Here is a 5691-nt window from a genome sequence, read left to right on the forward strand (position 1 = left end):
GAAGCCTTCATCCAGAAGAGAAGAAGAAAGCCCAAAGGGATAGAAACATAAGAAGGAGTGGGGAGAACTTCACATGTCCCATGTGAGGTTCAACCTTGAGCCCAGGAGTTACTATAGTAACCAGTCCAAGAGAATAGTGACCAATCAGAGAGGATATCAATGCACCAGGATCTGCAGCCTTTATAAGCCGTAGAGAAAAGAAGCTCAGAGAGACCCTTTCCCCCTCTCCACATAGGAGTCTTCCCCCTCCCTACATTGGGAAGTCTGTACTTGTTCTTTAATAAATTTCCACCGTTGCTATACCATCTGGTGGTGGTGATGGAGGTGGCAATAATGGTACTAATGATGGTGATAGTGGTGGTGGTAAGCGAACAATAAATAATCTGGCACAATATGCAAAAATGTTCAATTCCTGACCACTTTTTTATGATGAGCTGAAAACTTCCCTTTACAATTTTTAGAAATCAATGCAAAGGGAAAAACATCAGTTATATGATCAAAGAGACCATTAGATTCGCCTTAGGGTGGAGTTGTTTATAACTCATTCAGGAGTGAGTCCTTTCATCTGATGTTTCATAGCCTTCCATTTTGAATCACTCCTATATTTTATCTGATAATTCCACTGTTTTTTTTGTGTGTGTTTTTTTTCCTGTTCTTTCTTTCTATGACCCTTACATCTCATTATTTCACTCATATTTTCCATCTCTATCTTTGGGGGAGATTTTCCTGACTTCACCTTTATTTCTTTAGTCTCTAAAGGTGCTCTTGCTTTATATTTCTTGCTTTTTCATGTCATTTTGTTCTTGGTTTATGAACTGAAAACCTTACGTCTCTGTATTAGCTGGAGTATTGCTCTTTCCATGTTTCTTCTGGTATCTATTTCGTCTGTTTTTTTTGTCCAGGTTTTTCTCATTGGAGAATCTAGTCTCCTCCTCTGCCTGGTGACACTGGGTTTTCTCTTTGGGTTTGAACCTGTGTTGGTTCTCCCTGCTGCTGAGTCTATATGGTCATGGCTGTGTTCAATTATTTTAGAAGACAGGCTGCAGGGTTTTCGCCTGGAATATCTAAGGCTGCCTATTCTGTGGATGGGGGTGCAGGGGTGCTACGTGGCGAACCTGCCACCTCTCAGGACCTCAACAACCCCACTGCATCCCTTTTCCCATATTCCAGGGAGTGGCTTTCCCCACAAAGTTCATTAACCAACACTTTTCCGGCTGACTAATAGTGTCTGCACCCTCCAGTGAATAATTCATAATTTCTCTGCTTGCCTTTGCCAACTTCATTGTATATTCAAACTTCTTCTCTCATAATAGGGCTAAGTGGACTAAAAATGAACATATATTATAGTATTTTTAATATTTGAAAAAGTAACTTCCCCTCATAGGATTTCCTTTTCTAAATATTTAAAATTTATTCTTATCACTTTATTCTTCCAAATGAACTTGGGAATTATTTTGGCAAGTTTCTCTAAAAAAGTTTTTAAACTTTTTTGGAATTATTTTAATCATGTAAGCTTGGAAAATTTTGTCATACAAAATGGTTTAATGGCTTTATCATCCAGGTTTTATCATAATTATATAACATATAATGCAAAATATTGTTGTTATACATTTATTGCTGTGTAATAATATTTATATTAATAATTATTATGTTTTCTAGGTAGTTATAGGGAATATAAATACTTGCTTTTTATTACTTTCATATTCAGCCACTAAATACTATCAACAATCCACATATTATTTTGATTGATAATGTGGGGGTAAACATAATCATATTGGCTGGAAATAAAAATACCCTCATCTTCTTCATATCAGGTGTATATTCTTTATTTCTGTCCTGTGTTCAGAGCCTCCAAAATAACATTATAACACACTGGTGGTAATTTCTTATTTCTAATTCTGTTTCACTGTGGTTTCTCCATTTATTCCTTGATTACACTTGGCAGAGGTGTTTGTCATCTTTGTAAATGAATTGATTTTGTTTTACTTGCTACTATTTTTGTAATTTATTAATTTCTGCTTTTATCTATGATGTGCTCTTTCTAATTCCCTACATTGAACTATTATGTACACATTTTAAAAAATTTGGTAATGAAAAAATTTAGGGTTAAAAATTGACCTCTCCTGCCTGAGCCAGGCATGGCTCAGTTGGTGGGAGCATCATCCCGGGCACCAAAAAGGTTGCGGGTTTGATTCCTGGACAAGGCACATACCCAGGTTTCAGGTTTGAGCTCCAGCCTGGACTTGTAAGGGAGGCAACTGATTTTTGCTTCTCATGTTGATATCTCTCTCTTTCTCTCTCTTCAGATACCTCTAACAGCCTTATATATGTAGTGTCCTTGTTTTCATGATTTAAAAAATAATTTAAAATAATATTTGGTGGCTTACTTATTATTTGAGAGTGTGTTTATTTTATTTGCCGCATCCAATAATTGAGTATTCTTCCTAAATATTTATTTTAATATTTAAATTTTAGAAGATTGTGTCAGCAAATAATATTTTTCTTGGGAGCCATCTATAAAGCCAAAATCACGCAACTTTGGTCATTGCTCCCCGACACTTGAAAACAAGAAGTCCCATTAGAGTGAGCGTGACCTTTATGAAGTCTTACTAAGGTCATCACAATGGGTTGAATAATGGCTCCTAATCCCTGGGACCCGAGAATGTTACTTTACACACACAAAAAGATTCCAATGGGTAGAAGGGATAGTGAAGCATCCATAGCCTTGTCCGCAGGGAAAGGGGTGGCCTGTCCCCGGCCACCGTGAAATGAGAAGCGCCCTTCCCTGTCCGACGCTCCCACAGGCCCACAGTCCACACAGCACAGGGCCAGGTGTGGTGTCCTCAGCAAGGAAATAGAGAGCCTCCTGTTAGGAGTCTTTGGGTTGATATGCAATGCAAACCGGAATCCTCTGCACCTCGGCCTCCGGGCATCAGGATGGCCAGTAATGAGCTGCGACATCCCCCTTGTCCCCAGTGGCAAGCCCTGCACACTGCCTGGCAGCCATGCCAGCAGCGGTACAAGCTCGGGCAGGTGCCCGGACCTGTCCCAGTTTCTGTTTCCGAAAAGTTGAGATAATTGGGCCTCTGTCATGGGGAGACAGAGGATTACATAGAATAGCGAACATAGCCACCTGACGCAGAGAGTGCTCAGAAAGGGGGACCGCTCCCCATCCCCCAACCCCAGGTCACAGCAAAGGCGGCTGACCTTCAGCAGATCAAATAGGCTAGCCGCAGCTCCGCTTGGAATCTGTACACCTTTGACCAGGAAACCTGAGATGAGAGAGTGTTTGAATTGGCTCGTGCAAAAAAACAATATTTGCTCGAGGTTGGATCCTGCCTTATGAATTTTTAAGCTCACATAAATCAAACTGTAAACATGGACAAAGGCTGAATTTCCTGTGCCAGGACCAAAATAGAAGCCGCTGTGTCTCTTAAACAATTGTGATTATCTTTCCATAGCCCAGTAACGCTGAGATGAAGAGCGGAGCGGTTCCTCTCTGGGTCCTAAAGTATAATGTGGAATAAATGGAGCGGTCTGTCTTCTCAGCATTGGGCCTCTGTCTCTCACTTGCAAAGACCAGGCTGTGCAAAGGCCACTGAGCGCCTGGGGCAGAATTTTGCTTCTTGGCTCTCCTTGCTTTTCCTTGTAGCTGTCGTCACCAGGCCCCCACCAGTAAATGACTGATGGAGAGCCCCAGGGGAATTGGCCCAGCATTCAGAGTGCGTCCCTTTGCAGTAGCTTTATACTGAAAAATATGCACTTACAAAGACCTACGAGACAGAATCTGTAACTGAGAACCCCAATGTTTTATTTTTATTTTAAATCTTTATTGTTGTAAGTATTACATATGTTCTCCCCCCCGCCTTCCATTGACCTCTCCCTCTCCCTAGGCCTTCACCACCCCATTGTCTGCATCTATGGGTTATGCATATACACATATGAGTTCATTGGTTGATCTCTTCCCCCTCAGCCCCACCTTCCCTCTGAGGTTTGACAGTCTGTTCGATGTTTCTATGTCTCTGTGTCTATTTTTGTTCATCAGTTTATGTTGTTCATTAGTTGTCACATATGAGTGAGATCATGTGATATTTATCTTTCTCCGACTGGCTTATTTCGCTTAGCATAATGCTCTCCAGGTCCATCCATGCTGTTGCAAATGATAGGAGTTCTTTCTTTGTTACAGCTGCATAGTATTCCATTGTATAGCTGTACCACAATTTTTTAATCCACTCATCTGCTAATGGGCACTTAGGCTGTTTCCAAATCTTAGCTAATGTAAATTGTGCTGCTATGAACACAAGGTTGCATATATTCTTTCTCATGAGTGCTTCTGAATTCTTGGGATATATTCCTAGAAGTGGAATCACTGGATCAGATGGGAGTTCCATTTTTAATTTTTTGAGGAAACTCCAAACTGTTTTCCACAGTGGCTGCTCCAGTCTGCATTCCCACCAGCAGTGCATGAGGGTTCCCTTTTCTCCACATCCTCGAAAAAATATAGAACACTCACGAATTTCTGTGTCATCCTTGCTAATCTTCTCTGCATTGTTCCAATTTTAGTATATGTGCTGCCGAAGTGACCACCAGAGCACCATATTTTAATTAAACAGTGCTTTCAGGAACTCAACAAGCACATCTTTAGCAACACTTATGGATTACAAACTTCAAAGATTATAAAAACAGCTAAGAGATGATTCTCCTTTCAGTCCAGTAGGAAAGGGAGAGATGAAAGCCCCTGGTATACTGTGAGGCAGAAGCACAGACGCATTGCAAGCAGATGGTAGGGACTTCTAAAGCAGGAAAGACGTCACCCTGGAAGGTGGAATTGGAGCTGACCTTAAAAATGACAAAGGTTTTGCGTGGCGCATGTGGCTCAGTGGTTGAGCGTCAACCCATGAACCAAGAGGTCACTGGTTCAATTCCTGATCAGGGCACATGCCCGGGTTGTGGGCCCGATCCCCAGCAGGGCGGTTGCAGGAGGCAGCCAAGTGATGATGTTTCTTCCAGAAAATTGTGGGTAGGCTGAGTGACACTGGCAATTCGGCGGGGCTGGGGTGGGAAAGCGGGGGTCTGTGCTATGAGGCTGGAACAATAGGTATGAAGCTTAGATTCCAGACTCAGGTCAGAGCCTTAAGGGAAACTGGAGGCTTTTAAAGGCACTTAGCAATGGGGTTGATATGATGTCAGCAGTGTGACCATTCATTTGTTCATTCATTCACTCATTCATTCATTCACTTAACAAGTATTGACTGAGATCCTCCATGAGGGACAGGTGGTAGGTCACAAAACCAACAGGACCCTGTGGACTTGAAGTCTTGAGGGGTGACAAGCCTTAACAAACACACCTGTAAGTACTAGTGTCATTACAAGCAGAAGTAAGCACCCGGTGAGAAGGGGCAGGGGGTGTCCCAGGATGCAGGCAGCCCTGACTTTTCCTGGGGTGGGCAAGGGAGGGATGGCCTCGGGAGGAACTGTCACTCACGCAGGGTCCTTAGGGATCCAAGGGAGCTGGAGAGCAGGGTGTTGGGTGTGTCCTACTCCCATGAGATAACAGCTGTGAATTCTTGGAAACAGGGATGATGCTCTTTGCCTTCTAACACATGATGTACACTGTTTTCTATAAGCTGTAGGCAGAGGCTTCATACATATAATCACATAACATTTATTTATATTCAAGAAAATGGAGCT

The 5691-nt window shown here is 42.2% G+C and overlaps 1 pseudogene; it reads right to left on the minus strand.

Annotated features, from left to right (window-relative positions):
- Positions 1 to 4493: 4493 nt before the first annotated feature.
- Positions 4494 to 4587, minus strand: LOC111828116 (annotated as a pseudogene).
- Between the last annotated feature and the right edge of the window lie 1104 nt (positions 4588 to 5691).

Source organism: Myotis lucifugus, unplaced genomic scaffold (genome assembly GCF_000147115.1).
Source record: "Myotis lucifugus unplaced genomic scaffold, Myoluc2.0 scaffold_3, whole genome shotgun sequence".
Classification (NCBI taxonomy): Eukaryota; Metazoa; Chordata; class Mammalia; order Chiroptera; family Vespertilionidae; genus Myotis; species Myotis lucifugus.